The sequence below is a fragment of the Chiloscyllium plagiosum genome, unplaced genomic scaffold (assembly GCF_037043375.1).
Source record: "Chiloscyllium plagiosum isolate Xiang-an unplaced genomic scaffold, Cpla_swu_hap1 HiC_scaffold_6, whole genome shotgun sequence".
Taxonomy (NCBI): domain Eukaryota; kingdom Metazoa; phylum Chordata; class Chondrichthyes; order Orectolobiformes; family Hemiscylliidae; genus Chiloscyllium; species Chiloscyllium plagiosum.
In genome coordinates this window covers 35,279,367-35,307,008 of record NW_028270144.1, presented here as the reverse complement: position 1 = coordinate 35,307,008, position 27,642 = coordinate 35,279,367, and positions in this window count along the sequence as shown.

Here is a 27,642-nt window from a genome sequence, read left to right as displayed (position 1 = left end):
CATCCACACTACCAAGTATCCGACCATTAGCCTAGTACCCCATCTTTTTATTACTCTTACCAAAGTGAATCACCTCACACTTAGCTACATTGAACTCCATTTGCCACCTTTCTGCCCAGTTCTGCAGCTTATCTATATCCCGCTGTAACCTGCCACATCCTTCCTCACTGTCTACAACTCCTCCGACTTTCGTATCATCCGCAAAATTGCTCACCCAACCTTCTAACCCCTCCTCCAGGTCATTTATAAAAATGACAAACAGCAATGGTCCCAAAACAGAACCTTGCGGAACACCGCTAGTGACGGCACTCCAAGATGAACCTTTGCCATCAACTACTACCCTCTGTCTTCTTCCAGCCAGCCAACTCCTAATCCAAACCTCCAACTCACCCTCAATGCCATACCTCCATATTTTTTGCAGTAGTCTACCATGGGGAACCTTATCAAACGCCTTACTAAAATCCATATACACCACATCTACCGCTTTCCCCTTGTCCACCTCCTTAGTCACCTTCTCAAAGAATTCAATAAGGTTTGTGAGGCACGACCTGCCCTTCACAAAACCATGCTGACTATCCTTGATCACATTATTCCTATCCAGATGTTCATAAATCCTATCCCTTACAATTCTCTCTAAGATTTTACCCACAACAGAAGTGAGACTCACCGGCCTATAGTTACTAGGGTTATCCCTACTCCCCTTCTTGAACAAGGGAACCACATTTGCTAGCCTCCAATCTTCTGGCACTACTCCTAGACAACGAGGACATAAAAATCAAGGCCAATGGCTCTGCAATCTCCTCCCTTGCTTCCCAGAGAATTCTAGGATAAATGCCATCAGGCCCAGGGGACTTATCTATTTTCACCCTTTCCAGAATTTCCAACACCTCTTCTCTACATACCTCAAAGCCATCCATTCTACTTAATTATGACTCAGTACTCACATTGACAATGTCCTGATTAGATTAGATTAGATTACTTTACAGTGTGGAAACAGGCCCTTCGGCCCAACAAGTCCACACCGACCCGCCGAAGCGCAAACCACCCATACCCCTACATTTACCCCTTACCTAACACTACGGACAATTTAACATGGCCAATTCACCTAACCTGCACATCTTTGGACTGTGGGAGGAAACCGGAGCACCCGGAGGAAACCCACGCAGACACGGGGAGAATGTGCAAACTCCACACAGTCAATCGCCTGAGGCGGGAATTGAACCCGGGTCTCTGGCGCTGCGAGGCAGCAGTGCTAACCACTGTGCCACCGTGCCGCCCACGTCCTGTTCCTGATTGAATACTGACGAAAAGTATTCATTCAGTGTCTCCCCAATCTCTTCAGCCTCCACACGCAACTTCCCACTACTATCCTTGACTGGATCTATTCCTACCATAGTCATTCTTTTATTCCTGATATACCTATAGAAAGCCTTAGGGTTTTCCCTAATCCTACCAACTAAGGACCTTTCATGTCCCCTCCTTGCTGCTCTTAGCTCTCTCTTCAGGTCCTTCCTGGCTACCTTATAACTCTCAATCGCCCCAATTGAACCTTCACGCCTCATCTTTACATAGGCCGCCCTTCTCCATTTAACAAGGGATTCCAATTCCTTATTAAACCACGGCTCCCTCACACGACCCTTTCCTCCCTGCCTGACGGTTACATACTTATCAAGGACACTCAATAGTTGCTCCTTGAACAAGCTCCACATATCAATTACGCCCTTGCCTTGAAGCTTACTTTTCCAAGCCACACATCCTAAGTCATGCCTCACCGCATCATAATTTCCCTGCCCCCAGCTATAACTCTTGCCCTGTAGTGCACACTTATTCCTCTCCATCACTAGAGTAAAAGTCACCGAATTGTGGTCACTGTCCCCAAAGTGCTCACCTACCTCTAATTCTAACACCTGGCCTGGTTCATTACCCAGAACCAAATCCAGTATGGCCTCACCTCTTGTTGGCCTATCTACATATTGTGTCAGGAAACCCTCCTGCACACATTGGACAAACACCGACCCATCTAACGAACTTGAGCTATAGCTTTCCCAATCAATATCAGGAAAGTTAAAGTCCCCCATAACAACCACCCTATTACTTTCACTCTTCTCTTGAATCATCCTCGCAATCCTTTCTTCTACGTTTCTAGGACTATTAGGAGGCCTGTAAAAAACTCCTAACAGGGTGAGCTCACCTTTCCTATTCCTAACCTTAGCCCAAACTACCTCAGATGGCGAGTCTTCATCCATCGTCCTTTCCACAGCTGTAATACTATCTTTGACAAGCAATGCCACACCTCCCCCTCTTTTACTCCCACCTCTGACCCTACTAAAACATTTAAACCCTGGAACCTGCAACAGCCGATCTGTCCCTGTTCTACCCATGTCTCCGTAATAGCCACAACATCGAAGTCCCAGGTACCAACCCACGCTGCAAGTTCACCTACCTTATTTTGTATACTTCTTGCATTGAAGTATACACACTTCAAGCCACTTTCCTGTTTACAGGCACCCTCCTTTGAAATTGATGCCATGTTCCTAACCTCCATACACTCCAGGTCCTGCACCCTAAAGCTACAGTCTGGGTTCCCATGCCCCTGCAGAGTTAGTTTAAACCACCCCCAAGAGCACTAGCAAACCTCCCACCAAGGATACTGGTGCCCCTCAGGTTCAGGTTCAGGTGCAGACCATCCTGTTTATAGAGGTCCCATCTTCCCCAGAAAGAACCCCAGTTATCCAATTACCGGAATCCCTCCCTCCTGCACCATCCCTGTAGCCACGCATTTAACTGAGGAAGATAAAGAAGGACGGATTCTGGTCACCTTACTTGCATCCCTCAGTAGATTACATATTAGAGTCATAGAGATGTACAGCATGGAAACAGACCCTTCGATCCAACCCGTCCATGCCGACCAGATATCCGTGCCAACCCGGCACGGTGGCACAGTGGTTAGCACTGCTGCCTCACAGCGCCAGAGACCCGGGTTCAGTTCCCGCCTCAGGCGACTGACTGTGTGGAGTTTGCACGTTCTCCCCGTGTCTGCGTGGGTTTCCTCCGGGTGCTCCGGTTTCCTCCCACAGTCCAAAGATGTGCAGGTCAGGTGAATTGGCCATGCTAAATTGCCCGTAGTATTAGGTAAGGGGTACATGTAGGGGTTGCGCTTCGGCGGGGCGGTGTGGACTTGTTGGGCCGAAGGGCCTGTTTCTACACTGTAAGTAATCTAATCTAATATCCCAACCCAATCTAGTCCCACCTGCCAGTACCCAGCCCATATCCCTCCAAACCCTTCCTATTCATATACCCATCCAAAGGCCTCTTAAATGTTGCAATTGTACCAGCCTCCACCACTTCCTCTGGCAGCACATTCCATACACGTACCACCCTCTGCGTGAAAAAGTTGCCCCTTATGTCTCTTTTATATCTTTCCCCTCTCACCCTAAACCTATGCCCTCTAGTTCTGGACTCCCCGACCCCAGGGGAAAGACTTTGTCTATTTATCCTATCCATGCCCCTCATAATTTTGTAAACCTCTATAAGGTGACCCCTCAGTCTCCGACACTCCAGGGAAAACAGCCCCAGGCTGGTCAGCCTCCCCCTAGCTTTCGGAGCGACGCTCCTGATGACGCTCCTGATCACCTGATGAAGGACCGTGACTCTGAAAGCTAGTGAGCTTCCAATTAAACCTGTTGGACTATAACCTGGTGTTGTGTGATTTTTAATCAAGTTCCTGAGCTCTCTAACAGTCACACCGAGAGTTTCTGATCATAGTCTGGGATGGTTTCTTCCATAGTATGTCCAAAGACCAGCAAATCAACCGTAATTGCTTTAATTCTTGGAAGATGACTATTTTCCATTATCTGCATCAATACTCTTCTAGAGCAATGCAAATGCCAAATAGTATGCAGAGCTATCTGCATCTCTCAAATGACATTGAAAACCAGTTAGAAAACTATTGCTTTCATCTAGCACACTTGTCAGTAGCTATTGTTCAGACGGTACTAAAGATTTGCTTTGGCAAGTTGTGGCAAAAAAAATGTTTTCAGTGATTGGCACATGATAGTGAAATCTTTTCAAAGCTTTGAATCAATGCTTTCAGTTTACCAGGATTTTCACTGCTACCATGTTGCTAATCCAGTAATTAGGAGTTGTCGCTTTCTTATTACTCTGCTTCAAGCTCTTTCATGTTTACAGACAGCTGGAACTCTCCTCAGCAGATGCTATGTTGGTCTCGTACTCATCTACTTTGAGATAACATTTACCAGCAAGACATCTGAGTCTTGTAAAATCATCTTTGCGATCCTTTCGGATCTGTTGAGCTGTTGATGGTTTAGTGTCTTGTGAAACACATCACATCTCTTCCATTTCACATGGGGTTATTAATCCTGGTTTCTGTTTTGCTTCAGTTGTGATAAGAGGATTTTGTTTAATGTCTACTATCTGAAATTACAGGCCTTTATTCTTCGCATTGAATTGTTCTTTCAGCTTCTTTTGTTTACTCTGGGTAAGTATCATTATATTTAACGCCTCTACTTTATCTTGAGGCTTAACTTATGGGAAACCATCCTAAGCACAGATGAGAGAAATCATGCTGTTACATAACGCAAGTGTCTATCAAACACTTCATGTTCATTTGAAGCACTCCTGTAATCATTTTAGCCATCAAATCTTTCATCACCTTCAGAGCAGACAATGCCAAACTGTATTGCACACTGATCAATCAGCCTCTTTGGCTGACATCTTCCTAACAGCCATCCATATAAGCTTGTTTTATACTTTTCTGGTTAAACACATGCAATATTGTGTAATCGAATATCTTGCAGTTACAGGATTGCATCATTCATATTGAGCATACTTCTCCTCAACATTTACATCTTGTCCTCTGGCCTTGATTAGATTACTTACAGTGTGGAAACAGGCCCTTCGGCCCAACAAGTCCACACTGACCCTCCGAAGAGCAACCCACCCAGACCCATTCCCCTACATTTACCCCTTCACCTAACACTACGGACAATTTAGCATGGCCAACTCATCTAACCTGCACGTCTTTGGATTGTGGGAGGAAACCAGAGCACCCAGAGGAAACCCACGCAGACACGGGGAGAATGTGCAAACTCCGCACAGACAGTGCAGGAATTGAACGCGGGTCTCTGGCGCTGTGAGGGAGCAGTACTAAACACTGTGCCACCGTGCCACCTCATCTTTTTGGGAATTTCTTTTTTTCCCTAGACTGCTTTCATTCAGCTTAGAATGTTTGCCATGCAATGCCTTCCTGTGAGCTCCCATTAATATGTTCAAATTGATGATTTTTAATTTCAGCTTCTGCATGTGTGAATACTTTGCTTGAGAAGTTTCTCCTCTCAGATATGCTGTTGTGGCAGTAAACCTTATCCCCAATTATCCTACCTCAGACAGGATTTCAATTGTTCAAACTCAGGATTCAGCGAGATATACAAATGAAGTCACACTGATCAATAGTCTACCTTTCCCCTTGAGCTACAAATATTGAGCAAATGTCATGCATAAGTAGCATCAGCATGAGGTTCAAGCTGTGCTTTCAAGATCTTCCTTGCCTGGCTTTTCTGTTCTTCAGTGAGATCAAAGCTACATTAAAGCTTGTAACAGTCTTTACTCAATACTGTTAGTGCAACTGCATCCCTTATACAGAGGGTCTCAATTAAATTAACTCTGTTGTTATTTCATCGATCCTCCTTAAAGTAGAAAAATTCCAACTCTGTCCCATGTCTCTTTTCATTGCCATAGCTTCAGGGAATAGAAAACACACAACTTTTAACTGATCCAGCAATTTACAGTTGAAGCCTTTTATTCCTTACTGCTCCTTTCAGTAGCTGGCTGTCTTAAAACCCACTTATTTTCAGAAGTACACCACGGGTGGAATCTGAAATGGGCCTGAATGATGAGGGCTATGGTGACATTTGTAGCAGAGTTGCATGAGAAGTCCAGTGAGGAGTTGCCATATGTTGGGAACAACTAATTCTCTGTTATGGAACTGGCAAGAACTGCTGAAGCTAGGTTCTTCACTCGACATCAGTGAGTTGCCCTTTAAAGAGGGATTATTGCTTTTTAAACCACCCTAAATGGCATTACTCACCTTATTAATATTCAGCTTCCTACTTAGCCAAGTGCACTGACAAAACGAGATGCTGAGAATTCATGATGTGGAAATCAATGGGTTCCTGATGACTTGTCACTGGTTGTGAAGAGCGTCTATGTTGAGCAGCATGAAGCAGACACAGGGTCGATCCATAGGAACTAGCCGCCCACACACCTTGTCCATAGACATTGGAATATGACATTTGCCAACCCCTGTGGATCCTCATAACACCCACTCCCAATCCACTTGCAGGACGTTTCAGAAACAGACCTGCATTGCAGGGCACACTAACATTAAAGAGGCTGCTGGAAGGAAACCTTACACTTGGTAGGCATCCAGTTCTCTGAGTGTGTCATGGAGAAACTGTAGAGAATCACCAGGAGACGTGGAGAGTTCTTCAAGAAGTAGGCCTTTTATTTGCAAACAAAAAAAAGTGACACTCAGAAAGCAGATTCTCGAACGCCCCTGAACCTCAAGGTCCATGGCTCTTTACACCTTTTTGTTATCATGTTTTTGTTAGCTTATCAGCATGCCCAACTGTTAGTCAGAATTACCTCACTCCAGATATACAATAAACCAATAATGTTAGTCCCTATTTTCTCTCTACTTCTGCCACTATAGTTTTTCCTACATTCTACTTAATATTATTCTAATGTCATGATTAGATATTTTACTATCACCTCTAATATGATCAGATTTCTTACAGTATGGAAATGGTCTTCCATCCCAGACCCTACTTAATATTATTCTAATGTCATGATTAGATATTTTACTACCCCATCTACCACTGTTCCAGGCTGACTCTATTAACTATTAATTCAATATTTAATGTCATGTCCTAAATATTTATTGTCACGATCTGTTCCAAGCTGTCATGATGGTATTTAGCAGGCAAGGCTGACTTTACTAACTGTTGTTATCTCATCTTGATATAGTGACCTTTCAACTCCAACTTGACTCTGCTAATTGGTGTAGAAGCATTCCACTATTCTTATTCCATCCTGCCACAGACATCCCATCCTGTCACAGTGACCTTTCGACTAGTGTAGCATTCCACAGACCCCTTGTAACAGATCACCAGTGGTCTTCATGCTTTAACCCTTCCCATGCTTTCATGCTCTTTATTTTCCATAACTGCAGCTCACAGCTATTTGCTTCTTCTCTCAGCGCTCACTCACTTGGTACTTTGCAGTATCCATTCTGTTGTCCATATCAACTCCAGTAAACACAACACTTACAGCTTGTACTGTTACTGCAGTTTACTTCTTTATTTATCACTCAGTTGAACACTAAGCATAAAATTGCATTAGGGCACAAACAAAGCTCCCTCAGACTCATGACTGAGACTTGGGTATTAGCCACACCGGTGAGGGATAGCTGGTCAGACTTCAGTCACTCACCTGAGTCTATCCTTTTCGGAACTCCAAACTCAGGGTCCTGTTTCTGCGATGATTGTTCCTTTGTTATGCTACTGATGTCTTCAAACATGTTTTATGTGTTTTCTTTGAATCTTGAAAGTTTGACTCCTGCCCAGGACACTGAAGATCATCAATCCAAGGATTGTATAGATAAAATACAACTGTTTCATTGCCCTTCCTTCTAACTTAGTAGCCTTAATAACCATGAAGGTCAAGCAAACTTTTAGCAGTCTTTATCACCAAATTCCTGCTGGGTTCTGCCTTGCACAGCAAACTCTTGTTCCTGTGAAGATGGCCACGTTTCCTCCCATGATCGTTGTAGAGACTCAGCTGCTAACCATTTTAGTACAATGTAGGAATTAACCTGTAACCATTCAGCTACAATGCCTTGCCTTGTCATTTCATCTAGTGTAGTCAAGAAATCAGGCCATACAACTTGCCTTTGGGCAGTGATTTGTATCAATCTTACACCTGCACCATGTGCCAGCAACTGACATGGCAAACACACTGCATATACAATAAGCAGGCAATCATGTCTCAACCTCTTAGGGGAATAATCCTCAAAGGTCATGGAGTCGCCTGTCACTTGGAGCCGTGGAACAATGAGTCAAAGTACAGCCTCTGATACAAGCCCAGGGAATTGTCCACAGTCAGGGTGTTCTCAGCCAGGGGATCTGCAAGTCTGTATTACAGAGGTTAAGCCACAACAAATCCTGCGGTTGCATAGCAGTCAGATTAAAGTTGGGAGGTGGGGAGGCGAATTAGGGACAATGCACTCAGCTCTTTACACACTATGGGAATTTTGTGACTTTATAAACTGGCTCAATGTTGATCTCTGACCAAGGCAGCTTTGGAAAGCAAGTGCTATTTCAGGTGCACATGTTTAATGTCTTCCACACAGAATGCACACAAAATCCACTTACAGTTGAGGTAGAGTTCACAACTGTAACAAGTCAGCCAGTACACAAAAAGGATCAGGGGAATACATGCAGCAAGTACTTCACACAGAGGGTGATGGGCGTATGGAACACGTTGCCAGCAGAGGTGGTAGAGGCAGGCACGGTGGATTCATTTAAGACGCGTCTGGACAGATGCATGAGTAGGTGGGGAGCAGAGGGGTACAGATGCTTAGGAATTGGGTGACAGGTTTAGACAGTAGATTTAGATCGGCTCAGGCTTGGAGGGCCGAAAGTCCTGTTCCTGGGATGTAAATTTTCTTTGTTCTTTGTTTGTTTGATACAATTACATTTAATCAAATAATAGCAATGTTTAAAGAGAAAAATCTCTGTTCATTCCATATGGTGAGTGGAAAAATGACAGTACTGTGGCTGTGAGTCATTACAGGCATTTGATATACTGTGCGATGGAATGTCCAGTGACAAGTATTAAAAGATACAGAATTACAGCACATTCACTGAACACTGGGTGCCAAGACCTTAATAGGAGGAACTATATGTTAAGGAATACGCAGTTCCCTTCAAAAAAGAAACAATTAGCAGAGATCACCATTATACTTGTGCAATATTTCTAATGGCAGCTTTAACTTCTGGCAAGCATGTAAATGGCAAAAAAATCTCAGTAATATTTATTAGTTCAGACTGCATTTTATTATCCAGCAATTTTGACCAAATGAATGGCATATAATCAGCAAGTATGTCCATGCACAAGAATGATCTAAAATTTACAAAATATGACACATTTATTAAAATTCCATTTGTAGATGACACAAAGCTAGATAGAGGGACAAACCGTGTTGAGGAACCAAGAAAGCTGTGGAAGAACTTGAACAGGCTAACAGAGTAAGTACAGAAGAGACAGATGGAATGCAATGTGGGAAAGTGTGAGGTTATGCACTTTGGTAGGAACAATAGGGGCTTGGACTATTTTCTAAATGGGGAAAGACTTCAGAAATCTGAAGCACAAAGAGACTTAGGAGTCCTGATTCAGGATCCTCTTAAGAATAAGTTGCAGGTTCCGTTGACATTTAGGAAAACAAATGCAATGTTAATATTAATTTCAAGACAGCTAGATTACAAGAGCAGTGATGTACTGCTGAGGCTGTATAAGGCTGTAGTCAAACCACACTTGGAATATTGTGAGCAGTTCTGAGCACTGTATCTAAGGAAGGATGTGCTGGCCTTGGAAGGGAGTCCAGAGGTTTACAAAAATGATCCTTGGGATGAAGGTCTTGACATATGAGGAGTGGTTGAGGAGTCTGACTGTAATTGAAGTTCAGAAGAATGAGAGAAGATCTGATCGATACTTACAGAATACTGAGAGGACTGGATAAAGTGAATGTGGAGAAGATCTTTCCACAAGTTGAAGAGATAAAGACCCAAAGGCACAGCCTTAGAATGAAAAGATGACTCTTTAGAACTGAGAGGAGGAGGAATGTCTTCAGCCAGAGAATGGTGAATCGGTGAAAGTGATTCTTGCAGAAGGCTGTGGAGACAGAGTCACTGAGTGTCAGGGTGATAAGGAGAAGGCAGGAGGATGAGGTTGAGAAACATATCAGCCGTGATCAAATGGGGGAGGAGATGGGCAAATGGGCCAAATAGCCTAATTTTGATAATATCTTATGGTCTTATGAAGTTTGTGAACATTTGCTCTGAAAGAAGGAATGGATTGCAGGGAACAAAAAGTAAAACTGCAGATCCTGGAAATATGAAAAATTGGATTGCAGGACAGTGGCTGCAAACAACAAATTACATTATAGAGGCCCCTAATATCGAAGGAATGAACCCAAGATCCTTCAGAAGAGGAGTAAATCAGACAAGAAATGAGTATGCCTCAGAGGATATTAGAGTAGTTGGTTAAAAGCCTGGATGTGATGAGTGCTAAGGAGCCACTTAAAAAATGTAGTAAGCACTATGAAACCCTTGTGTTTGGGTTAGACAGTTGAAGGTAAAGGAAGGTCAGAAGGAGTTTGTGTTGGACAAGGGGACACAGAGTCTTCAAAGGGTTTTGAAGATAAAGAATTTTTAGAGTTAGGGAAGAGCAGTGATGTCAACACAAGGATAAGAATTTCATATTGGAGGATCATGGGACCAGAAACCAGCATAGGTCAGTAAGCAAACAACTAGGAGTCCTTGATGCCGAGCAGAGGTTTGGATGAGTTTAAGTTTATGGAGAGGAGAGAATGAGATGCTAGGCAGGCAAATAAGGCAGTCATCAAGTTTGTAGATTACAAAGATATGGATGAGAATTTCAACAACGGACAACCTGTTACAGGGTTCAAGGTAGACAATGAAATAGAGTTGTAAATGCTAGCCTATGGTGGATAAGCCATTTGGTACAAAGACAAATAGGTTGAAAAGGTTGCAAAGTCTAGTTCAAACTGCACCACAGAATCACTGGCAAAATTGCAAGGCTTATGGCATATATGAAAAAGAAAAAATGGATTCAAACTTCACGATATTTTCCTGCAAGACATTGTGGGTCATCTGAAACTGGTTACCACAAACTCTCTGACAACATGGAAACAACAGAGGGATTGAGAGATATTGTTGGGAAAAAGAGTTGGGTGTCACATGTTCGTATAAGCTGAACCATGTTAAGATGTCACCAAAATTCAGCTTAAGGAAAATATAGCAGCTGATTATGCACTCATTAGGGTTCTAGCTGCCACAGTATGGAAAGATGCTGGCAACAAAAGTCAATTGTTTAAGATGTTCAAGTTAAAATTGACAAGAATAAAGCCAAGCATCAACTGATGGAAGACAGGCACCGAGGAAAGGATAGTACAGTTAACAGTGGCAGAACCTGCAGGGAGCTGGAGATAGGCACAGAAAGATAGAGTGTCAACAGTCATGAGGATGTCACTAACGGCTTTGGTTGAGGTCAGCTCTGTACGATGATAGATACAGAATTGTGAAGACTCAATTTATTGATCAGGGGAAGCAGGTTGTGTGACAATACTTACAGAAAAGGGCAAGGTTTGCAGTGGTAATGCAGTGGAAGGCCCAGAAAGAATTTGGCTAATTTATACTTGAATGTGACTGATCAGGTCAAATCTTTGGGTAAACAAGTTTTACTGATAACTTCAAATCTCTCCCATTAAAGTTGACAACAAAGAATGAAGCTCACAACAAAAGAAGTGAGCAGGATGGAAAAAAGGGGTTTTGCAATGGGCAAGTTTATCAAAGATAGAAATCAGTGAGTGCTTGAGTAGCTGAACATCTGCAGAAGAAAATTAAATGGAAAGCCAGAGGTTAGATGATTGGGAGTTTGAAAATGTAATTGCAAGTGACTTAAAAGAGGGTACTTTATTTCCCAGACCAGTTGCAAAGGAGGTTAATTTGCCAAGTAATGAAAGTTACAAAGAAATGGTCAGAGATTTCCTTGTCTTTGAATTAGACAGTGGTAGTAGAGATAAGATAATGTGCGGATGTAAAATTTACAGGAGGACAAAATGCCAATTAAACCAGGCCGGTGAATGGGGAAAGGCAGGTTTGGATGGTGATTATAATAATCAAGGATGATCAGTTGTTCAGCACAGAATAAATTATTGGAAAATAGGGTAGGTGCTTCAGAGGGTAGAAATACAAATCAGATTGAATAATTTACTGAAGATCAGGGATAATGTTTGGGAGGTTCTGGATTAAGATGTTTCAGAGCATACTACACATCAAAACTGAAATGTTTCATTTCCAGTATATACACATGCTATAAAAGGCACACGAAACCAGCTAAACCAGCAAAATTGAGTCAGTGTTGATTCTATCCTTGTGCAGCCTTACAGCATTTCTCCAGATGTTGAACTAACTTGCATATAAGCAAACTAATGGTGCAGCAGCTAGGAATTTCCTGGGTTCACAATCCATTTATCATTTCTATTTGATAAAATGCACCTCATTCTGGCATGGCTCCACACTATAACACAATACAGAACAGAGGCAGTGAAGGCAATATGCATGAAAGATATACATAAAATTTGATCATTACGAAGGGTATTGAGGTATCAAAACTAGTTTTGCTGCTTGAGCCAATTCAGAAGACAATTGCAGGGCGCTCTGAAAATGGGTGTTTATTGTAGACAGCTTTGCCCTTCTGAACTTTCCATTTCAGGTACAGCTAGATTTTGACATGGATGGTAAGGATGATCTCTTAAATCCAGAACTATATTGACCAGACAATCCAGGTGATGTGCATTGCAGTCTTCACTGACTGCAGCAAAGGGCAACAGTGGACAGACTGATATTAATATTAACCCCATCTTAACAGGTAGGACAGTGTCGAGGTAGTGGGTAGAGCCATGAATTACATGTCCCTATCAAGCCATAGATGTAATCAACGAGGAGAAAGTGAGGACTGTAGATGCTGGAGATCAGAGTGGAGAGTGTGGTGCTGGAAAAGCACAGCATGTCAGGCAGGATCCGAGGAGCAAGAGAATTGATGTTTCAGACAAAAGCTCTTCATCAGGAATGAGGCTAATTCATTCAAGTGCTTAATGTGGTCCCCTGCTGTAAGCTGGCTAATAGGTTAAGGGACATATTCCTATCTAAAAGTGGTCATGCTGCAGTCTCAGTTGCATAGTTATTCAGAAGAAAAGACTCTAATGTTTGGTAGCCCCAGTGTTTACTTGCATGGATGCAAACCATGGATCAATCCATCACCATAAAGATAGTTAACATGACTAAATGTAGTGCAATGGAGAGGTGTGTGACATTTCATGAACACATTTACCGTCCATTTCTGCACTGCATTTGGGAGCCTGATCTAAAATGTATTGGTGCTGGGTGGGTCTTCCAAGAGTCAAGTAAAATTCAAGTGGGAGCTGCCAGCCTTGAGTTAATCTCTTGTTCTAGATCACGAGAAGCAGGAACTGCATTCTTCAAGTCATTCAAGGATCTCAGTTGATCTACCTAAACTTGAGTTTTTCAGAAGTTGCAAGGATCCACCCTTATGGATTCTGCCATTAACTGTCAGGAGTACATAAATCCCAGCCATTCTGGCTTTCCTCAGCTGTTTTCAGCCTGAGCTGCAACACTAACTCACCACCACCACCACTAACACCACCTCCAATATCTCAATTGCATGCAAACACTGGGGCCACCAAACATCAGGAGTCCATGCTTCTGTGTAACAACACAACTGAGACTGCAGCATGACCACTTTTAGATAGGAATATGTTCCTTACCTATTTGCCATCTTAAATCAGGGCAACACACCGAGCATTTGAATGAATAAAATTACTAAATATTCTTGTTACTTTAAGGACTCAACTATGAATTACAAATCACCGTCAGTGCTCAGTTTATTTTAATGAAGAAAAAGCTTGCAAATGCGACTAACAGCCAGCTTCATCATATTATGCTTTTCTTATGAACCTAGGAACCCAATGTGGATTATGAATAGTCTTTAGGTTGCAGTCATGGAAAAGGAGATGGCCTCACCGATAGCAGTTGCTGGCTGGTATGGACTGCGTCTCAGACATCCTTGTCTTCTCACCTATGTGTACTTTGAAGTTATACCATGTTGCTATCTTATTTTGTTATCCCCAACGCTCCCATTTCCTGCCCAAAATTGAGGAATATAAGCAGTGTTTGTAAAGGCTGCTTAGGAATTTCTGTATAATTAAGCTGCTTTCATCAATTTTGCCAGGATTTATTCCAATGGATATACAAGTGATTATGTGATTCCCTCCATATGTCACATCCAAGAGAAAAAAAAATTTAAAAACGTCCATCAAATGTTTAACTCACTTTATGGAAACAACTGGGGCCATCAGAGAACTTCTTCCAGATGTTTTTTTTACTTGTTGTGTCTCCAGATGTTTCTCATATCTGACAGAATGATAATTGATTTGTGTACTTAATGTTTATTGTAATTAGAAATCTATTGGATTAACATGCCTGGTGCACTGATTTTTTTGACATGTGCAGCAGGCAAAGAAAGTATGAAGGGAATGCATATCTATAAAGCTTTGTGATCACCAAAAGTTTTTGGAAACTTTAGAGTAAATATTCCCTTTGTTCGATGCCAGCATATTGTTTTGTCAAAGTAATACAACTACCTTGCAGTTCCCAGCTGAATGAGATGTTGAAGCAAAAACATGGGAGGGAAGACTCAGGCTTAGACTTTGTGGATCATTGGACTTCTCTAGTCTACTTGAGCCAAGATACCCACATATCAGAAATCATTTCATATCGGACTGCATAGCACATAAAAACAGGTCATTCAGCTCAACTAGTCCATGTCAGTAATTACATTTCACACAAGCATCCTATTTTCATCTAAAAGATTCACACACACGGGTTTAAAGATGAGAAACTTTGGTTATGTAGCTCAATAGGAATGTTTGGGACTGTTTCCATTGGGCAAGACAAAGTTGAATGGAGATTTGCTGGAAGTATTCACAATCATGAGTGATCAAGACAGTATACGGGAGAAAACAAAACAGATGTTCTCATGGTTTTGATAGAAGTCAAGAATGAAGCCAGAGAAAGGATAATTAATTAGAGTTAGTCCAATTAAAAGGCAGAGAGATCAGGTCTGGCTAAGATGAATTGGAACCAAAACTTGGCAAGTAAAACAGAAAAAAGGCTTGATGACAAACTTGCCATAAAATACTGGACACCCTCTGCTTAAGGTTGTGTATAATTCTTGGCACCAGACATCAGAATATCTAGGTGTGAAACAAACAAAGGAAAGGTTTAGGAGAATGGTTACAGGCATGAGAGACATCAGTTGGAAGGATAAATCAGAAATGTTGTTGCTCTTCTGAGGGAAGACAACGTTGACAAGATTTGCTGGAAAATCCAATGGGTCTAGATATGGACAAAAAAGCTCCCTTTGGTAGAGGAATCAGGAGCAAAGGAACATGGATTGAAAATGAATGTTAAGAACCAGAAGTAACATGAGATGCAATGCAGTAGGTGGAACAAGAAAATGAAATATACAATTGAATAATTATCTGAAGAGGGAATTAAAAGTTCCTGGTTATTGTAAAGTGGTAGGGGAATGACATTGGTTGATTCACTCTTGTGTCAAAAAGTGTGGTGCTGGAGAAGCATAGCTGGTCAGGCAGCATCCAAGGAGCAGTAGAGTCGACTTTTCAAGCATAAGTTCTTCATCAGGCTGAGCTTTTCCAACACCACACTTTTTGACTCTGATATCCAGCATCTGCAGTCCTCATTTTCTCCTGATTAAACATTAAACATATATATTTACTATCAAACTGTCTTCTTTAAACTATATCCCATGATTTTATCAAAGTGGATTTTCCTTCTAGAAAGTTGTGCATTATTTCTAATCTGACTGTTTGTCAAAAACAAATAGAATTAATACTCATCTACAAATCACAAATATTCCATGTTCATGTCTACAAATGTTATCCTTTTAAATCCTAGAGTACAAGGAGGACCAAATCTTGTTAATATTTAGAGCATATTACGGCTTATTATGTACTAGCTAGCTTAATTTCCTGGTATTCAATGTTACCAATAGCATACACCATGCTAATGCATAACAACATTACAATGGAGGTCCACGTGAGCAGCTTCAGTAAAGATGTACATCCACCATGAAGGCAACTCCCCTGTCGAATGTCCAAGCCAAACCTCTCACTGTGTCCCAAATATTTCTCAGTTTGCTCCACAATATTTTCTATGGGGATATAAGACCATTCAGTTCGTGGCTTGGATGTCTTACCAATGAAGAAGAACTGTTTGGGCATTGGTCTTATTTTGCCACATACTTAACCTGACTGTAACTGCAATATCAGTGAAAACAGTTGAGCAATACAGGGTTGGAATTGTTTGGAGTGGGGCTGGACTGCTTTCCTCCAAATTCTCCTCACACCTTAAAGAATGTACACAAAAGAAACCCTTCCTGTCGCTATAACTTGCTATGGGTAGACAACTGACAGAAACTTTCACCCGTCAGTGAGAGGACTTGCAGACTCCAAGATCTACTGACCAATTTGATTGACTGGCATCTTAAAGTCTCAGCAGCATGGTTCTCAGTACTGGGACTGCCAGAATGTCCACAGAGAAGAGGAGGGGATAGCCAGAGTTAGTGTCAACCTTTTCATGTGAGGAAGCAGAGAATCCAGTCAGGGTGGAGTTGGGTTCAAATTGCCAAGGACAGGCAACAGACAATGATGTTGAGGAAGTTTGGGGTGACCCTTTAGGGGGAAGATTGGGGGAGGGGGGAGGTTCAGAGGTGTTTGTTGGAATGCACACCTCTCATTAGATAGACTCTCCTCACCTCCCACCTTTTGAACAATCTGCTTAAACAAACAATCCACGTTTGCCTGTCTATCTCCTCCAACCGTATTACAGTGTGTGGTGCATTCAGGGGGTCAATTGACTTGGTGACAAGTTCATTTGCCCATTTCTTTAAATATGGCAATTGGGCGGTTAATTATGACGGCCACCCTCCAACCATATTTATAGTGGGTTTGCCATCATTGTTTACATGTTGCCCAGCTGAAAACATACATGGTGGAAGACGGTGAGGCAAAAAATCACATCCTGAAAATGCCAAGATCCAATGTTCCAAGAAAACCCAGCAAGAGTTCTTCAAATCAGTCAAATAAAATGCGTAAATGTTATTCAAGGTGTACTCAACACTTGTGCAACTTCAGCACGCACAATCATTTTAATTTGAGTTCCATCCACATCGAATAATTAATCTTTACGCATGTTAGAGATATCTTCAGATTTGGGATGTTTAATTAGGTTGGATTTTTTTCAATAGATGTAAGGAGCGACCCATTAGTTTAGCTGAGCTTGAGCTGCCTCCTGCATTTGAGTGAGAAAGTACAGCTTCAGATGGCAGCCAAATGGTCCCAGTAGGAATGATGGCTATTGTTGGAACTGCAGTCCCCACCGGGTTAATATTGGCAGCACCAAATACAAAGGGAGTTGGGGTGGGTGGGTGAGGTGAGCATCGATGGCTGGGGTGAGGTTAGCATATTCCATTAAAAAAGGCAATGAAGAGGATGTGGATTCATCATGAATAAGGCGGGGAGGTAGAAACATTTAGGAAGACCAGGTTGGGAGATAATTCCAATGGGCACTGGAGGTCTGTAAAGTGATTTGCCTACAATTGCTTATGAGATCAAGCAGTGAAAGCAGGCAGACTGCTCACTGGTTACCTGCTGCACCTCAATATGGGTACAATCCTTTAAAAGGAGGCCGTCAAGTGGTCATTAATTGGCCATATTAGATGTCTATTCACCGATAAGGTGAAGGTAGACTAGACACCAGAAATGATGCCAAATGTCATGGAATCTTACATCTCACCCCCACCTGCCAATCTGCCCTGAGCAACATTGGGAGAAGTGGCTGTGAAATCACAGTCTTTGAGAAAGTTTGACACTGAGTGCTTTTTACTATATGTCAGGGACCATAATAATGCCACAAAAATGCTTGGCAGAATAAAGGTACAGTCAGAGATGAGGTGATACTGTAAATTACGGGGGCAATGTGTCAGTGAAAGAAGGATAAGAATGAGATTGTCATTCCCATTCTTCCAATCAGGAAAGGACCGGATCTGATGTAAAAGTTTAGAAAATTATAGATAGCAATCAAAGCACAATGGAAAAGAGTGGCTTTGGGAAAAGGTCACACATTGTTGAGGAAAGTGGACAGGGATTAATGCCACTGAGAATGATGGAAGAAGAAGATCAACACTGAGGACAGTAAAACAGTTATTTGTAGTTCTTTGATTGCCTGAAACACTGAAGCTAAATTAATTTTGACTATTATTATGCTACTAAAGATTGATCTTATGCAACAGTTTGGATTGCAGAATAAATGAGTAGATTGCCAAGGAAGCAATGACCTCACACGGTGCAGGAAATTTAAAGGTCCATTTCTCCCCAGGGCTGGCATTATGATAAATGAACCTATTCCATATAACAGCACTAAAGTCATTTCCTGATAATTACTGAGCGTGGAAATGTAATGTCACTGGTACCAAACTCCCTAAGTGGTAGCAGCTGGTGCTGAGAAAAGGGACCAAGCCTGGGGCACATTCATTTTAAAATCATTTATGATGTCCCTATAAATGTTTATTATTATTGTCCCTGTCACCAGTACAAAAATCTGCTGCTCTTAATTCAAATCAATCGGTTAATTCAAATTCCTTGAGCCCAGATTCCTGCTCTATTCCAATAGTCTCATCAGCTGATAAAAAATTTATTAAGCAAGTCATTTAAATACCAAAAAATTTGTATGATCGATACTTGCTTCCATCAATTTTCATCAAAATCCTAATTGTCTGTGTGAAGAGGTTCCTTATCTCATTTACTTCTTTTATAAGTGACCTTAAGTCTATGTTCTCAGTCTTGGTCCTTTTGCATGCAGGATATTTTCTCCCTGTCTACTCTGTCCTAAGTCCCTCATGATTTTGAAAGCTCCCAGCCTTTTCTTAGTCTCCTCTTCAACAAAAGGAGGTCCGACTTCTCCAATCAATCATCAGGGCTCAGGGTTCAAGGGGGCTCACTGTGCTCAGATCACAGTTTGGGTGCCCAGGCAAAAGAACTACATTGGGACTTTTAATTTCTATCCTTGCCCTTCATCTTCAGAACTGAAGCTTCCTGTTCCACTCTCAAATATCTTCTGCAGACTTCACAATACAATTATGCTTCCTATAGTGCACTCTCAGAACCATACCCAATTCTGCAGTTGATATTTACCTGGTGTGTTACATAAGTTTGGCAAAAGGTCCTTTTCCTCTTTATGTGATACTACTTTTTAACAAAGCTAGTATACTGTATACTTCACTAACTGCTCACTGTCTGTCCTGAAAGTTAGTACTTTCTGCACATGTCCACCCAGTTCTGCTCCTATGTACACTTGAGGAAATCACACTTCATTTTATACTTAACCACAATGTTCTTTCGACCAAACTATGCCATTATACTTCTGCTCAAACATCATTTATGCACTCTATCAATTTGTCATGGACCTTTGTGGATTTATGCTGTCACCTCAGTTTACAGTGCTTCGAAAGTTTATACCATGCAGAAATTAAACTGAACACAAAGATTTTGAACATTAATACAAATCATGAAAATCAAGCATCCTAAAATTAATCCAGGGAGAATAACTACAAATCTTATTCTGGCCTGAAAAATTCGCTACTGCCATTATTGTTTCATATCACAAAGTCAATGTTGCATCCATTCTTCTACTGTCCTGTTAATTCCATGACATTTAAGTCTGTTGTGTTGTTGCTCTGTATCAAATGCCTCAGGAACTCATATGTATCACATCAACTGCATTACTTTCGCTATGGGCAGCACGGTGGCACAGTGGTTAGCACTGCTGCCTCACAGCACCAGAGACCCGGGTTCAATTCCCGCCTCAGGCGACTGACTGTGTGGAGTTTGCACGTTCTCCCCGTGTCTGCGTGGATTTCCTCCAGGTGCTCCGGTTTCCTCTCACAGTCCAAAGATGTGCAGGTCAGGTGAATTGGCCATGCTAAATTGCCCGTAGTGTTAGGTTAGGGGTAAATGTAGGGGTATGGGTGGGTTGCGCTTCGGCGGGTCGGTGTGGACTTGTTGGGTCGAAGGGCCTGTTTCCACACTGTAATGTAATCTATCGTCCAATTCCTAATCATCTGTAAACTGTAAGTTAGATAAATCCAACCATTCCTTAAATCTGTGTTGGCTTATCATAACCAACATACATTTTTCGAACCAACAATTAACTCTATCTCAAATAATTATTTCAAGAGTTTTCCATACCAAAGTTAAATGGGTCTAAAATGTTGATCTTGTGCTTACAAACTATTATGAACAAAAGAGTTACACTTGTACTTCTGTAGTCATCTGGCAACTTGAATCTAAAAAAAATTGAAAGATTAGTGCCTGTAGGAAAGAAGCATAGAAAATAGGAGCAGGGCTGGACCATTCGACTCCTCAGGGTTTCTCCACCATTCAATATGATCATCAATCTCAATACCTAATCTCACCCTTGATACCTTTAGCTACAAGAGCTGTTCCTACCTCCTTCTTGAAATTACATTGTTTTGGTCTCAACCACTTTGTGGCAGTGAATTCCACAGGCTCAGCATCCTGGATGGAGAAATTTCACATCTCAGTTTTAAAAAGGTTTATCCGTTATCCTCAAACTATCAGCCCTGGTTCTGGACTCCCCTACCATCAGGAACATTTTTCCTACATCTAACCTGTAGAGTCCTGTAAGAGTTGTATAGGTTTGTACGAGATCCCCTTTCATTCTTCTAAACTCCAGTGAGTACAAACTTAATCAACTCAATCTTTCTTTGTAAGTCAGTAATGGCATTCTAAGAATCAATTGCATAAAACTTTGTTGCGCTTAATCTGTAGCATGGGTATCCTTCCTCAGATGAGAAGACCAAAACTGTACACAACATTCCAGCTGTGGCCTCAACAATGCCCTGTGTAAATGCAGCAAAACTTCCCTGTTCGTGTACTCAAATCTTTTTTCTGTGAAGAGCAACATACCATTTACTTTCTTTACTGCCTGTTTCAACTACATAATTATCAATGACTGTGCAAAAGACCTGGTCTCAATGAACATTCCCCTCTCTCAATGTATAGCCATTCAAGTGATAATCGGTCTTTCTATTTTTGTCACCAACGTGAATAAGCTCACCTTATCCACAATTTATTGTTCCTGTAAAGCATTTTTCCACTCACTCAGCCTGTCCAAATCACATCTCCATAGCTTTCTCACAGCTCACCTTTTGCCCAGCTTTGTGTCATCTGCAAATTTTGAAATGTTACATTTAGGTCCCTCATCTAAATCATGAATATATTGTGAGTAATTGGGTTCCTAGCAGGCCTCTAATTTCTATTTCCATCCTTAAACATCTTTGGATGCATCTCATCTGGTCCTTATGCAGCATCAACTTTTGAGCATCAGTCTACTCAGTACGACTTCCTTCTCAAATTTACTTCCCCTGTAGTTACTGAGTTTCCTCCTGTCCCCATGGCCTGGGCAATATCATTTCCCTTAGAGGAGACAAAGGATTCATTTTGGACATTGGAGATGTTCCCCATCTCGAGATGTAAATCCTTGTTTTGGTCTGGCAATCAGCCTCATTTCAAATTTTATTGCCTATAGAACTCTTTGAGATTCTCTTTATGTTAGCCAATGATCATTTTTGCACCACCAACCTCCTCTCGCAATACTTGTCCTGATTTTATTTGCATTCTTCACCACCCTTCTGAATATTTTGCAATCAGCTTTGATCTCAATTATGTTTTCTATCTGATACCCATCATTAGCACTTTTTCTCACCTTAATCCCAATCTCCATTTTCAACCAAGTAGGCCTTGGTTTGCTTGCAGTGCCATTCCCTTTGAGCAACATCTCTCAAAAATATCTGAACCATCTCTTCTTCAAAAATAGTCTATTACTTAGTTATTACCACCAACTTCTGATTCCAGTCTATCTAACCAAGTTCCGTTCTCATCTCACTGAAGTCACTCTTCCTCGATTAAATTATTCTTACTCCAGATTGTCCTTTTCCATTACTATCCTAAACATTATCATACAATGATCACTGTCCTACAAATTCTCCATCACTAATACTTCATCTACTTGGTCAATCTCATTCCCAAGAACCATATTTAACAATGCTACCTCTTGTTGGATGGACACACACTGCTGTAAAAAAATTCTCCTGAACACAATCTCGAAATGCTTGCCCTTTGCTGCTTTTTGCATTGCCATTATCCAAATCCATCGTCAGGCAATTAAAGTCTCTCATTATAATTGTTCTGATGTCTGCATCTCTAATTTCCTCAGATTTGCTCCTCTACATCACTCCCAATGATTGACGATTTATTAACTATATTGAGGAGTGTAATGATGTGGAGATGTTTGTGTCAAGTTGGGGTGGACTAAGGCAGAAGTCACTTGACACCAGGTCATAGGCCAACAGGTTTATTTGAAATCACAAACCTTTGGAGCGCTGCTCCTTTGTCAGGTGAAGTCCTTATCTGATGAACAGCAGCACTCCGAGAAATTGTGATTTCAAATAAACCTCTTGGACTATAAATTAATGTTGCATGACTTCTGATTTTGAGGTGTGTAATGACACCCATTTTGTTTCTTAGTGTTACAGACCAGGCCAGACCCCTCCCCCAAAACATTTCAAGAAGTTAGCCCAGACCTTAAGTTTGATAATTCTCTTAAGCAGGTGTGGAGTGGATATTCCAGGAGTGATGCAGCTGGCCCAATCACTTAGTTTTAAACAAGACTTTTGAAAAAAACCAAGGACAACACAACCTTGTTAAAGAAGGAGCATTGTTACATTAATTCGAGATAAATCAACTATCCTTGAAAAATCTTGGAAATTCACATCCTTCAATGCACTTCTTAATCACCATTTTTTTCCTTGCCTGTATTTTCTGAACACCTTTTAACCAGAAACATTTAGCAGCCAGTTTTACCCTTTCTTGGACTAGTTTCAGTACTTCCACATCATAATTCCACATGCAAATCTGCACCTCACCAATCGTTTTGGATTACATGTTGCATATTTATATACATGTAGTGTGGCCCTAATTTAGAAATCTGCTTCTTGCTTCTTGCAATGCAACTTATTAACTTAATATTCTCTATTCCAATGCTATCTATCTCTCCCAGTGTTTTTCTATAGTTTAGTATGCTTTCCTGCTTTCCCTGATACTGCTTAAAGCTCCTACAACAGGACTAGTAAAATACCTTAAAGAACTTAGTCACATATCATTTTAGTTGTGACCCATCCAGCTTGTATTAAATATTATCTTCCACCACAGCCAGTCCTAGGAATCTAAATCCTTGCCTCCTGGATCATTATTCAAGAAATCCATTAATCTGCCCTATCTTATTTGTTTACTCATTTGCACAGAGTAATCCAACGACAATTACTTTTGAGGAGCTTATTTTAGATAGGAATAATGTGATCAAGGATAGTCAGCATGGTTTTGTGAAGGGCAAGTCGTGCCTCACAAACCTTATTGAATTCTTTGAAAAGGTGACGAAAGAGGTTGATGAGGGGAAAGCGGTAGATGTGGTATATATGGATTTTAGTAAGGCGTTTGATAAGGTTCCCCATGGTAGGCTACTGCAGAAAATACGGAGATATGGCATTGAGGGTGAGTTGGAGGTTTGGATTAGGAATTGGCTGGATGGAAGAAGACAGAGGGTAGTAGTTGATGGCAAAGTTTCTTCATGGAGTGCCGTCACTAGCGGTGTTCCGCAAGGATCTGTTTTGGGACCATTGCTGTTTGTCATTTTTATAAATGACCTGGAAGAGGGGTTAGAAGGTTGGGTGAGCAAGTTTGCGGATGATACGAAAGTCGGAGGAGTTGTTGACAGTGAGGAAGCATGTGGCAGGTTACAGCAGGATATAGAGAAGCTGCAGAGCTGGGCAGAAAGGTGGCAGATGGAATTCAATGTAGCTAAGTGCGAGGTGATTCACTTTGGGAAGAATAACAAAAAGATGGGGTACTGGGCTAATGGTCGGATACTTGGTAGTGTGGATGAGCAGAGGGATCTTGGTGTCCATGTACACAGATCTCTGAAAGTTGCCACCCAGGTAAATAGTGCGGTGAGGAAGGCATATGGCGTACTGGCTTTTATTGGTAGAGGAATTGAGTTCCGGAGTCCTGAGGTCATGATGCAGTTGTATAAGACTCTGGTACGGCCGCATCTGGAATATTGTGTGCAGTTTTGGTCGCCATACTATAGGAAGGATGTGGAGGCATTGGAACGGGTGCAGAGGAGGTTTACCAGGATGTTGCCTGGTATGGTAGGAAAATCGTATGAGGAAAGACTGAGGCACTTGGGGCTGTTTTCACTAGAGAAAAGAAGGTTTAGGGGTGACTTGATTGAGGTGTACAAGATGATTAGGGGGTTAGATAGGGTCGACAGTATGAACCTTTTCCCGCGTATTGAGTCGGGTATTACAAGGGGGCATAGCTTTAAATTAAGGGGGGGTAGATATAGGACTGATGTTAGGGGTAGGTTCTTCACTCAGCGAGTCGTTAGTTCATGGAATGCCCTGCCAGTAACAGTGGTGGACTCTCCCTCTTTATGGGCATTTAAGAGGGCATTGGATAGGTATATGGAGGATAGTGGGTTAGTGTAGTTTAGGTGGGCTTGGATCGGCGCAACATCGAGGGCCAAGGGCCTGTACTGCGCTGTATTCTTCTATGTTCTATGTTCTATGTTCTATGTTCTATGTTCTATGTTCTATGTTCTATGTTCTATGAGCTGTTTGCTAGTTTTCTACCAAGATCCCCAAATTCTGATAGAACTGCATTTCCTTCCTATTTACATTGTTGATACCCACATAGACTATAACCTCAGGCTGTATACCCTCCACTCATAGAATATCCTGTAGCTGGTCTGACATCCTTAATCCTAACACCAGGAATGCAACATATTATTCTGCAATCAAATCTATGGATACAGAATTACCTGCCTATTTCCCTAACTAGTGCATCATGTTTCACTACTGCTCTCAGTCATCTTCCTTCCATCCTGTTCGGATGGCCACACATGCTGCCATTGGTTTGACTCTTGCCACACTCCTCTGAGGACTCATTGCCTTCATCGATATCCAGAACTGAAAACCAGTCAGTGTGCTGGTCCTCAGGAGACTCCCATATTACCTGCATGCCAGGCAATCATTCATTTGCTTACATATAAGGCCCTGTGGGTTTGACCACATCATTGAATGCAAAACCTCAATCTCCTGTTGTAGGAGCTTTAAGCAGTATTAGGTCAAACATGTGCAACCAATGACACATCCTCCTACATGCGTGTCTTGTTCACATGCAGTGTTCATGACTTCCATAATGTCACAAGGTAGGCATTCCATATGACTGAGTTGCCCACCCATATCTTAAATTTGACTTTTGTACATGTGTAATTATATACTTCCTGTACTGGGATGCTTTAAAACTTACATTTTTGAAAACATTCTCTGACTTTGAGACAGACAGACAGAGACAGTTTCTAAAGGCAAATGTTCATGTTTTTTTATTTTGATTTTTGATTTTATTGTCACCTGTACTTAAGTACAAAAGTGCAGGAGAACAATGAAAAGTGTATAATTTCATCACATAAGATTTTCATCACAGATACAAATACCTGGGTACAGAATCTTAAGAACAAGGTAGAAAGAAAGAACAAAGTTAAACGTTAAACATTGCAGTAATTGTGGTACACTAACATCTTTTTAGTTTGAAGTAGGAAATAAGTAAAGCTGAATGTTCAAACATTAAAGTCCTTAAGTGTTTAGCCACAATATGAAAATATTTCAAGGAAATCACCTCAAGACTAGAAGTCCACGGAAGTCAGGCTGGGCCAAGAGACTGACACAAACCACCGAAGACTGCCATGCTGAGCCGTGAGTCCACCACATGGGGCCAAAAGTCTTCACCGGGCCAGAAGGCTGCCACACCAGACCTGGAGGATGTCACACCCAGCCAGAAGGCTGCCTCGCTGTGTCCGTGCCATGTCCGAGGCCACTAGTTCTTGGCCCGGAGCCCAAGACCAGGAGAAGAAATAAAAAAGAATAAGAGAAAAAAGACACAAAAAAAGAGAAGGAAAAAAGAGAAAAATACGAAAAGAAAACCGACAGAACGGAAAAGGTCCATCTGAAGCATCCTACTCTGCTGCCATCTTGGATTTAGGAATACTTCCTAAAGAAATGATTCGGAGATGCCGGTGTTGGACTGGGGTGTACAAAGTTAAAAATCACACAACACCAGGTTATAGTCCAACAGGTTTAATTGGAAGCACACTAGCTTTCGGAGCGACGCTCCTTCATCAGGTGATCACAATCACCTGATGAAGGAGCGTCGCTCCGAAAGCTAGTGTGCTTCCAATTAAACCTGTTGGACTATAACCTGGTGTTGTGTGATTTTTAACTTCCTAAAGGAATACCTCCTTCTTACTTCATCAAATTCACTACTCAGCAAGCTTAAATTCTTGTAATAACCTTTATTTAAAGTGTCTTGATTCCTAATTCTCCACATTCCTCTTTTGAATAAAATTCTCCAAATACTTACTGCGTCTTGTTCGCTCTCGCATAATATGACTACGTACCCTTTCAACAACCAAGTGGATTCATTTTTAAAAAGCTCTCTTGTAGTCAGAGACTCTGATAAGCCACAAAACAAAGTTCATTTAGCTTCCTGTAACAGTGATTAACACTAATTGAACAAAGGGTTTTCAGTTGATTGACAGATAACTGCTGGTACTAGGCAGGCCTTATTTAAAAAGGCAATTTAAATTATTTAAAGGTTAATTAGTTATAAATTCTAGGCCAACATCTGATTCAATGTAAGCTAAACTTGAGAAAGACATAGCAGCTAAATTCCCACTTTGAATCAAATTCCCCTCCCCCACCAAGTCTCATCTCATGCCAACATAGTCAAACTGTGCTCTTCTTTCCTGAAATCCCAATACCACTTAAAACAGTGCAATAGGAATGGATTAGGTTGAACGTTGTTCTGATTGCTTTCTGAACCTCGTCAAAAATTGTGCTAATTTTATGATAATGTGTGAATAAATTACTAAAGGTTGTTCCAGAAAGATTATAAAAACTGTGAGTGAATTGGCATTATGCTGATCATCTAAATTGTGAATTAGGACATAATGTTCAAGATGAGAGCTAAATTTAAATGATGGAAATGTATTTTTTTCATTTAGAAAGGATTTTTTTATCATGTAAAAAATACATAGAATTGAAGAAATAGTGGAGAGGTAAGAAAACAGAGCAATCCATAAGAATGCATGATTACAGAGTAGAAATAAGTCTAGGTGAAGACAGGGGCTTGTAGATAGATAGACATCAGCTCCTGGATTTCAGCTGTACATTCAGGGAGAACTGAACACATATAGAAACGGAGAACATAGGTGCAGGAATAGGCCATTTGGCCCTTTGAGCATGCTCTGTCAATCGTTCTGATCATGGTTGATCATCTGATTCTTCCTGCTTTCTCCCAATGTCCTTTGATCCCGTTAATTCTAAGAACTTTATTTCTATCTTTCTTAGAAGTCTTCAATATTTTGGCCTCAACAGTTACTGTGGCAGAGAATTCCACAGGCTCACCACTTTGAGTGAAGGAATTCCTTCTTATCTCTGTTCTAAAAGATCCTTATCTTTGGACTA